The sequence below is a fragment of the Nestor notabilis genome, unplaced genomic scaffold (genome assembly GCF_000696875.1).
Source record: "Nestor notabilis isolate BGI_N333 unplaced genomic scaffold, ASM69687v1 scaffold22683, whole genome shotgun sequence".
NCBI classification, from domain to species: Eukaryota; Metazoa; Chordata; class Aves; order Psittaciformes; family Psittacidae; genus Nestor; species Nestor notabilis.
The window spans coordinates 327-11631 of record NW_009921796.1 but is presented as its reverse complement, the minus strand read 5'-3'; the positions used below and the strand labels follow the sequence as shown (position 1 = coordinate 11631).

Sequence of the window (11305 nt, the reverse complement as noted above, 5' to 3'; positions counted from 1 at the left end):
GCTCTTCCCCTGCCTGTCTGAGCAACCTTTTGGGGTTTTTAGTGTTTTGGGGTTTTTTTGGAGGATGTTGTTTTGGGGTTTATTTCCTAATGCCAAATGCAACTTATTCACAGCTCATTTAAGAAACATGTGGGCACTGAGTGCCTTACACAGAAGCTGAATTCAACAGTCGTGTTATTTTATGCTTGGTGTTTGTTTACTTGCTTCATTGTTCTCCTCTAAGTCCCCTGCGCTTTATTAGTTCAGGAAATATCTACAACTTTTCCTGCCTTGTGGCATTTGCACACTGCTTCATTGCTTGCTGAGACTGTGAACTCTCAATTACAAGTATCAGAAGAAAACATAGGCAAAAGTCAGGCTAAAATACACAAAAAAAGGCTTGAAACAAATTGAGAAGAAACAAAACCAAGTGCATAAAATAGCACAAAAAACCCAGAGAATCAGGTGTGAAAGGCACAGACAAATAATCTGTCAGTTGAACGTATAAATCCATCCACAGTAAAGCTGTGGTATCATGGAGGTGCTCCTCCAGTACAACCTTCCCTGGTAATAGGAAGATTTAGAGGCTTTTGAACAAAGCTACTTTTATTTCTGCAGCACCAACGCAGAAGACACGACGAGTGACCCCATCCAGTCTGACGGCTGAACATCTCATTGCAACAGAGGCTGCAAAGACACTTGTACAGTGAAACACAAGATACTCCCTTCAGCTTGCTCACAGGTTCCAACAAACTAACATAGCACAAACACTTAAATGTCAGCATGAAGCAGGTAAACATTAATAATCGCCAAAGGAGTCCTGTGAACGTCAGCATTATGAGAAGCACATTTGAAGGAACTCAATGCTTCATCCATTACTGCAGTTAGTGCAGCATGAGATGCAGAGCACCCCTCACTTTGGGCAATGTGTCTAGACTGAAGTACAAATCCATGCCCATGCTGGGTTCGGGGTTTTTGGGGCGGGGTTGTTAGTTTGGTTTGGGTTTTGTTGTTGGGGTTTTTTTCCACTTTAACACATATGAGGGGCAGGAAAGTTTGACTCCTTTATGGCAGAAATGCCATATTCAGCAGAGGGTCATGATAACTTTCTCAAATGGGAATTTTTATTACCTTTCCCTCAGAATCTTAATTTCCCTCCCTAGCATGGCACACAGAATTATACAACACAGTATCTTGTAACAGTTTGGAAATTACAAAACAATTCTATTTACTACATAACAGACTGCTATAAGAGATTAAAGAGAATGTCTTTTCAGTTTCATTAACATATGTGTATCTCAACAGACTTAGATGTAGAATATTAAATGCATTTTGAAGAACAGTAAATGCTTGTTAGAAAAAGAGCCATTTTTAAGGTTTACAACAGCAAAAGCAAAAGCTGAAACTTGGCTATAGCAACAGTAATGCTCAGAGACAAAACACAGCACCAGGATTGAAATGAAAACAAAAAACACAGAGAAAACAAACAAAACTGTCTCTCCTCAATAAATCTTTTTCAGTCAGGGATTTTGAATTCTGGGTGGTTTGCCTTCTAGAACACTTCCCTGGAATGGTAAAACCTAACAATTGCTACAGGTAGCTTCTCAGTGAGCTTGTCAAAAACTGGGGTCTTCAAAATGCCACAAAACACAGAACCTTCACTAGAAAAAAAAAAAAAAGTCTTAAGTTTCAGTTCCAGAATATACAGAAATCCAATTTATCTCCATTTTTATCATACAAACATGAGGTTTTACACACTGTCACTGTCAGTGCCACTGTCATTGTCTACTCCTATCTGGCAGTAAAGCAATCAGGATGACATGTAGAAATTACCATCATTTAGGCACTACTAGGCTGTCTATACAGGCATATCACTGAGAGTTAATCACACTTGAAGAGGAAAAGAGTAAAGATGTGCGAGAGAAAGTTTCTGTTAAATATACATCAGCAATGACTTTACAAGGAGCATAACAAAATTGCAAGTAAACCAAAAAGCTTTATTTTATATATGCTTCTGCTCACTGTTTCCCTTACAGTTTGGGGGGGTGGAGGGGTGTTAACAAGTTTGTACACACATAACATGAGCATTAGTGATCTTCCTCCTTTTTTTCTATATATGGTCAAACATTCCTAAACCCCTGACCTATGGAGGCAGCTTTGGTGAAAGGGAAGATCTCCTCTGTACACACTGTAAACCTTTAAAATATACATGCAGAAATAAAAAGCTACGCAAAAGCTGGCTATGTAGAGGAAGCAACCAGGATGTGGCAATTACTGGGAGTTGGAAACAACTATTTACTCTTCCACTGAATAACTTAAAAAAATAATTCACCATGGCAACAATCATACTTCACAGCAGATAAAGCACTGAATGCTGCAAAGCCTTTTCAAAATGAATTATGCACCAGTATGTAAGAGGCACTTTTTTATGTTACTGCACACATATTTCAACAAAATTTCCTTTTGGACTCAACTGGCATTTGCTTTTTTCCTCTGCACCACACATCATCTACTTTTCTGACTTTGGTCCCACTCACATCTTGCGGATCTGGAACTGTTGTAAGGAAATTATAGTGTTAAGTGTGGGCAAGAGATTGACATAAAATAATTAATACAGTGGCCTTATGTCATGCTATCACACTGCTACTTAAATGCCTCCTGAGAAACGTATCAATTTGTGTTACTGGTATCATGGTATTACTTATGAATCCGTAAACAAAAAATTGTTAGTGGTCTAAAAACCTAAACCAAAAGTAAATTGTCCTCTTAAAACACTTTGAAACACCCACTGTTGTAGGAGACCTAAGTATCTCTGGGACTAATCTTAACTTTACATTCCTTGGCCATGAATTTAAACAGACATAAAGAGCAACAGCTTTCTTATAAAGCACACACAGTCCTTGGCCAGCAAACATACAATGCCAGAACAACATCAATACTTTAGTTCATTATAGTTAGCTACAGCAGCCTGGATAATAAGAACTCATTCGGAGCTCATATGAGGAGCAATTCTACCAAGATTGATGAGATGTTAAACATAATACCCTGGGATAGTGGGAAATTGCAATTCTGCAAGTGGATTTGTGAAAAAAATATTTACTTTTGTAGAAGTAAGGTAGCAATTCAGTGGCTGCACCAGGGTATTGATACCAAGAATAAGCAACAGCTGTTAAGGCAGATTCTCTAGTAGGAGGTTACAACAAATACAGGATATTATAACATTAATTTTTAATGGATGCTTGTCAAGCTCTGTCCTGTCCAGAATGCAGGTGATGCCTTCTAAAAATTTCTTTTAACTGCAAAGCTGCACCATGTTTCCTAAAAAATTTTGAGGAATTTTTACATCTCATTTGAAAGTGATCCCATATCCCAAGGTTAAAATTCAGAATAAATTTACCCAGAAACATTAAAGTTTCTGTACTTCAGTTGTATCTCAGCAGCACAGAATGATCAAGCACATGGAAAGAGCCATACAATGACACTGATAATACAGAGGCCCAGATTTGGAGGAAGGAATTCGTAACGGCGATGGAATCAAAACTAATACCTACTAACAATACATAAGGCATCAGCTCATCTTAAGTATATTGCACTGTAGGACCTTTACATCAATACAACACTGGAAAAAAAGAACTGGAGAGCATCCTTGTGCTTCCTTCTACAGACGGAGTGCTGCTGTTGGTACTTGATGTAAGTGGGATCAGGTAGGCAGCGCCCTGCAGGCACCGTAGTGAAGACCTGCTGGCTGGCTGACCCAGGAGGTAGGTGCAATGGTCAGCACTGGGCACACAGCAGCACAGACACATGGCTGCAGTGTGGATAATCAAACAAGTGCTGTCTTTACTAGCATGGACAATAGAAACTGTCAGAAGAGAACAGGGGCATAAAGCAACTCTCCAGAAATGTCTTCACCCTCCTGCACAAAGGAGCCTACAGCTTATTACACTATTTTCTTCAGCTGAATTGAATGTTACATTGAAAAAGAAAAGTTAACTTTTAATTTCCTGCTATCCGTAATGACTTTTTTCCCCACTGTTGCTTGAATTGCAAAAAAAATTGTATTACAGTTACAACTATGAAAAATGGTAGTATGTTGTCTTCTCTATTTAGAATGCAAATATAAATGATCAGGCTTTGCCAGGACAACAGCACTAAGGCAGCAGTGTATACATAAAACCATATATGCATACACCCAGTGTAGTTCTGCTAAAGCACTTTGAAAACTGGAATATGATACATATACAAGTTTCTCTAATGAAATCATATTAAGATTAGACAATGCTTTGTAAAGTCTTAAGCACATTGTTCTCCACAAATTAGCAAGTAACTCCACCAAAGAAAGCACATAAAAAGTGTGGAAGCAGAAAAGTACACTGGCTGCCTCCGAGATTTTTACTCTTAAGTAGATGCATCTAAGGGAGACTTAGGTTAAATTTAAACCACAGTGATTCAGAATGATTAAAGTTAACCAGAAATTACCGAGTTAACGACTAATGGTTGCTCAGGCTAATAAACCTGAATAAGATAGAATAACTAGCCATGGAGGTATGAAAGAGATTAATTGCTGCTTCATTGAAGAGATTCCCTTATTATCAGTAATTCCCAACGCATTCCAGTTAGAACTGGTAACTATTTATGATCCCAGTTCAATCTGAAAGATGTAGATTATGTTGGAATTTTTACAATCTGATAACGGTACATAATGCAACAGTTATTAAAAGTACCACAATCACTGCAGTACCAGTAACTTTAAATGGTTCTGTTTTGTTATTAGCATCTTACAGCTTCAGTAAGCTCCCAGCTACTATTCCATACATTTTAAGTATCACTGGAAACCAGTGGATGTTTCAAACCACAACAACGTATTTCCTCAGTTTGAGATGGACGCAGGCACCTTCATTCTTGTGGGAAACATCACAAAACAGAACACTGCTATTTCCAGGGAATCTACAAACAGTGACCATTACTGGCCATGCCTTTCCAGCGCTGAAAGCAAATGTCCAATTAAAATATTAAAAAAATCCTCAATAAAGTATTCAGCACTAATAAGATGCTAAAAGTAGAGTTTGATTTTTTCTGGTTTTATTTGTATTTTGACATTAATTTCAAAATAGCCTCACAAACAATTTAATTAAACTTTTCATACCATCACAGCTCCCTTCGCCCTCTTCTCCCTGACTATTTGGAGGCTTACTTTGTTTAGAAACAGTGCAAAATCTGCTGCTTAACAAGTAATCAGCGACACCCCCTCAGCAATGCAGAGGGATCACAGCCCTGTTCTTACTTCGTTCCAATTCATTCAGAGAGAAAAGGCCGCTCAAGGAGAGCAAAGCAAAGAAGAATTTTGCTGGGCAGCCCTCAGAAGACAGTATGAGACAAATAATCAGGAAAATAACTCTTGCTACAAGTAATACAACTACATTAATTGCTCACCTTCTCAGAGATGTTGCCATAAATCAGAGACTTTGTTGCCACAGACTGGCACATACTGGAAATACTCAGAGTTGTTGCAAGTGTATAAATCCGATATCAAATACAAAATTGAGTGTCTAGCATATTCACAATCCACTAACATCAGGTTTGCATGGATTTTATAAATGAAAGGTCTAGATCTAGTTAATATGACAACACACGCAAGAAACCATCTTAAAAAGAATGCAGAGTTCATCACCCTCATACCTAGATTAATAAACTCATGTAACTAATTCACCCTTTTAAAAACAAACTAGGACATCTTGATTCAAATCCAAACAAATGCCAGAATCTCATGCGCAGACATGTCTCTTCAGTGGTGTATTAGAAATAAAACGGGCTCCTTCTGCTCACATTGCAGTATATATACCTCTCACCTCAGTACACCACGTATCCTGTGGTGTGAAAGGGACACCAAATTTAACAGTGCCAGCATACAATAAGTTATCAAGGCAACCCAGTAAAGTTTCAGAGAAAACTACCTGCAGAGGCACTCAGATACTGACAGCTCTTTTCTGGTTAAGAATGTTAAAATTACTCCCCCTTAACTATCTGTACAAAAACCAAGAGCACTGCAAAAGAAAAGTAAGCACAGGAATTTTCACCTTATGTTGTACTTATAGCAATGAAATACAGACAAAAGGAACCAAAACATGGAAATAGAAATATCTGTTCAGAATCTACAGATTTTTAAGGTAAGTGCAAGTACACCAGCTTTTCAAATCTGTCAAGCTGGAAAGTGTTGTATTAAGTACACACAGTTCCCTCTGCAAAGCTCACTGGAGTGACCGCACACCCAGAGAACAGGCAGAAAACTTATTGTTTGAGAAGACTGTACATCAAATTTGGAGCCTGCTGTTAAACCATACCCCAGCTTGGTGAAAATGCACCCACATGGCTTAGCCTAGCTGTACCAGCACCAGACGTACCCCCACCATACAACCTGTTGTATCTTCTCCTGCATGCCACTGCATTCGGTCAGCATACACCCTGAGTCTACCTTTACTCACAGGTGTTAGGATGTTTCTTTCTTAACAAAGATTGTTCTTAAAAACCGCCGATAAAATGTTGTCTCCAACCACTAGGTGTCAGCAAAAGAAAGTGGACAGCCAATGTCTTCGGTGCAGGAAACTTGAGTCTCATTTCCCCCGTTACCAATATATACACAACTATTAAGTACCACAAACCACCTTTACACACACAGTAATTAAACAGCTATTTCTGTTGAAGATGACCTATTTGTGTGAATTAAATATTTAGAAGATAAAAACATTCCTTCTGCAGACAGCAAAACCCAGAAATTAAGGAAAAAGTCATTCAAGTGAACAAAATGCTCACACTAGTGTCACTGTTAGAAATTTAAGTAGTATTCATAAAGATAACAATCAGCTTCAGTACAGCCAAGTAAACACACTGCTTCTAACATGTTTTACTGCACTTACTAACAACATAGGACTGTGGAGACTGTGAATACATCACAGGTAACAGATACTCTTCATACTTAAAATCTGGCTTTAACGCAACTACAGAAAAGAAACACACAGTAGGAAACATAACTGAACCTCGTTACCTAAATCTTACGATTAGACTTGCAAATTGTAGTACTGGGATATGTTGTTAGAGGCAAAAGTTCTAGTTTCTGAAGGCCTCAAAGTTCATGGCAAGACTAACTCATGCATTGTTGGTTTACTGGTTCATCTACATATAAAATAAATTTGTATCTTTAGAATAAAAGCTTCTGAACAGAGTAGGAGCTCTTACTATGCTGAAGTAAAATGTGAATTTAAAGTCTGCTCTGTGACACATTCTGAGCCTACAGAGAATAATGAAAAATAGTTTCACACCACTTATCCCAAAAAGCCAACTCGTACTAGATGAGATAGACTATGAAATTAGATTGTCTTACGTGACAAAAAGTATGAAAGGAGGAAAAGCTGCTGCTTCTTTGAATTTCCTAATTATAAATGATTTTAAATGAACAGATTTTTCAAATTATGGGACATCAAATGCGAAGAACCACATCATGTTTAGTGTTGCTTATGCCTCATTTTTACAACATGTGAAGGTGGTAAGAGAAAAATCACAATGGAAGTATTTGGAAATAAGTTCTTTTCTTAGAAGCTATTCCTTCCATTTGCTTTTCTGTTTGTCTTGGACACACTGAAATGAGTTTATTTGCAAATGTTACACCAGCAGCAGTTTCAAAATATTTTCTCCCAAACAGACATTAAAATTTTGAAGCAAATTATGACAGCCACTGTGGGCTGTGGATTCTGATACATCAGTGAAGAGCAATCAAAGAGCTGCTGCATACACTTTAATATTCTTCCACTATTCAACAAGAACTCCCATCACTCTGTATCCATAAGAGAAGATGTGTATCATGACCACTCTGAGTACCTGTTGGTGTGTGATCCACAAACCCAACAAACTGAGCTCATCAGCTGACAGGAAATAACAATGAACAGAATTGATGTATAGAAGACGGAATTGCATGAGAGTACACAAGGCTATTTCAAGTGCAGCATTTGAAGTGCAGCACAGCAGAGAAACACAGGGCTTTAAATTACAAGATGCCTTTACTAATTGCCAGTTACAACACTTTTGTTATTAAATTACAATCCCATTTTCTTTTCTGAAGTTAGCAATACGTTTCCTAACTGTTTTACTCATTACACACTACTGTTTGGAGTTTTGCTGCATCTTCTTAAGATCAGGTTTTCCAAGGGTATTAGACTAACTTTTAAGTGTGATGTTCCTAATACTAACAAGAGTCTGCTGGTAATTGCATTTATTGTTGGCATATTCTAAACTGGAAGTGAGGTATAAAGTAGTTGTATGACCTGTTCAATACCTCACAGGATGTCTGTAGCAAAACCGGAAACAGAATGCAGGTCATTTCACTCTGACATGTTCAGCACATGAAACACTCGCAAATTTTCATTATATAAATCTTAATATGGAAATGTATAATCAGAAATTGAATTAATTTCATTTATAGAAGGACTTGGCAAAGAAACCCTGAAAATTTCCGCTTTCTGATTATTAAAATTGGATTTTATGACATATTTGTGCAATTATGTTTACAAGTTTTCTTTGATGGAATGATAAGCAAACCAAACAATTTCCTTCACTTCCTCAGGATTGCTGTCCCTCAAGATCGCACTTTCCAGGGGTGTGCCATTGTCAACTGATTCAGAATGTTCATCTTTAACATTCAGCCTTCAAAATACCAGATGGTATTTCCAGAAAAGCAATTTAAATTTTTATTTTTCTTCACAAATCCCTTAACTAGTTAATCTCACACACACATCCAGGCAAAGCACACACCAATATTCCCAGAGTTGCCTGGCAACTAGTGGGAGGAGCATCAGAGAACAAGGAAGCCTGCATGGATGAAGGGAAGTCAGTATCTCCCCAGCACAGATAAAGCAGGCTTACAGCCAGAGTGCCTTGCTGGTTTCATTTTTGTTCTTTATATGCACAACAGTTTAAACACCTCCCATTATTTCACCTTAGATGCTTTAAAAGCCCAGTACTTAGACCCAGACAATCACGGACAAGTCAAAACAATTTATTTTTTCTACAGACACAACACATGGATTCCCCCAGTAAGCTATGGAAGGACTCATGCTGACTCCAAAAGTCATTTCTGAACCCTGAATATGAATTGCTGGAATGATGCTTATTTCATGGAGATAACTGTTTAAAATTCAGACTAAGCTATTTTTTCCTTCTAGCTGTAAAAACACCACCACAAACTATAGTACCAAAGACTCCAGTTACTGAAACATCTTCAACCTCAACACTATGCCTGTAGTCCATCTGGTTTTATTCCTATAACACCATGATTAAAATTAGATATATTACTTGCCTGCATGCAGATCTCTTCATTAATCTTCACAGAGCAGGAGAACGCAAAATACAACACCTCTTCTCAACTAGTAAGCCTTCATTCTCACTCCACTCACTTAGCCTCCCCCCTTACTCTCAGAACTCAGCTTCTCCCAGGGGTATTCAAACTCCCCATTGCTACCAGCAATGTTCCATTCTGCCTCCCAGTGCTTGCAGATGAGAGAATGTATAAAGACAAAGGTATGTTTTGTCCTTGGCAGAGATCTTCCTGTTAAGCAGCCTTAGGTCTTCAACAGCAGTACTTCAAATGAGCATCTGGGGTGCACACACTAGTTCCCCTGCTTCAGGAATAGGGATAATGGAATATTTTGGAAGTATTTTTGGATTGCTCTGCAGTTAGTACTTTTCATCCCCCATATGTATGGGACATGTCTTTTGACTTACACCTGAATATTCCTCATACTATTGACCCAGTCTCTAAGTGGCTATCAGCAAAATATACACACTTTAAAAGGAACCCCCAGAGTACACGATGACAAAACCAGTGTCACAAAACATGTGGAAATACATTAATTTGTCTGCACTGATTTGTATGGAAGTCCATGAAGCTACTTGCAGTAAGCCAGGAACAGATGCCTCACTAGAAGCAATAAAACCCAAGATGAAGTACAGAAAAAACCTTCCCTTCTCAGATGGCACTTAATTGTTGCAAAATAGAGATCAGCTCCAAACCAAAACCAAGAGATTGAATTTTCCTAACAGATCAGTTATCATCAATAGTTACAACTCCAGACAGTCTTCATATTTCTGTAAAAGCATAATTTCTTTACTACTCATGTTCCTAAACTTCATGATTCCATAAATTTGCATGTTTCACAGTTAAGCATACATTGTGTAAAAAGTATCTAACTACCTTTAAAATAACACAATGAATACCCAGGTTTTTCACACTGAGAGAAAATGGTCAATTCTGCACTAGCTTCCTACGATTATTAATTTACACATTCTTATCATCTCTCTTCTAACTTAACTGTCTTCAAACCCAAGCAACACTCATACCTCTCCATAGCAGTTTTCTCCCTGCGTGATTGATCATGCCTCTTTCTGGTTTGGAAACTGGAACAGCGTTTTTAGTACTACTCAGCCAGAGAGCCACAATGCTGACCTTCGTAAAAGCAGGCTATACTACATGAATTCTTGTTAGCTTCCCCACCACAGCTGCGGATTTACATCTTACGCTTACTAAGTTCCTACTTACAGGTTCAATTTTCAGGGCATTTCTGTAGCTCCCAAAGAAAGATGCTTGTGCTTTGAGAAATGCTCTCGCAACACCATCTCCAGTGGTTGTAGAGACTTTCTTCAATCTGCTCTTCAGTGCAGAAACCTGAAATCACACAACAGGACTAGATCACTCTCCTCTCAAAACCAAAGCTTGACACACTGGGGCACTGCTAAATGAAAGATGTGCTAACCACAGCAGCAGTTATGACAAAAAGCGACATGGTGAATTCAGAGTTGAATTTTTCAGTTCTAAAAGCATTACTTTTCAAGCTGTTTTGCTTCTCTAAGATATGGTTGGATTCTATTCAGAAACCAACAGGAAAATAACAAATTTCATTTCAACCTTCCCTCCTACTTAAAATCAGCTGTTAACATGCTGTTGAGTAAAGGTAGTCCATGAAGTTCTGTGTCTTGATTAGGATCCATGGAAGAATTTCAGCTCAATTAACATCATCATTTCAAACATCAGATTAATAGGGAAACTGTTCAGCACGATCAGGCCATCCATCACCACCACGGCTAAGAACAGATTCTGTAGGACTGAAAAATAAATGTGTTTGCCACAAATACAAGTTTTGGGGCTTTTTTTTTTTTTCTTTCTTTTAAGGCTCTATTGCCTTGTATTTCAGAGGAAAATACCAAAATGAGAGTTTTATTTGTGCATATGGTGGGTTCCCCTGGCTGGCTCCCAGACTCCCACCCAGCTGCTCCCTCAGCC

General features: G+C 38.2%; 1 long non-coding RNA gene across 1 annotated transcript in view; it reads right to left on the bottom strand.

The window, feature by feature from the left end:
• The window catches only part of LOC104403240, a 30225-nt gene extending 19544 nt beyond the window's left edge, over window positions 1-10681 (bottom strand). Inside the window, exon 1 of the long non-coding RNA XR_719898.1 lies at window positions 10565-10681. This is a non-coding gene — a long non-coding RNA (uncharacterized LOC104403240). The remainder of the gene's footprint in view (window positions 1-10564) is intronic.
• Window positions 10682-11305: the final 624 nt, after the last annotated feature.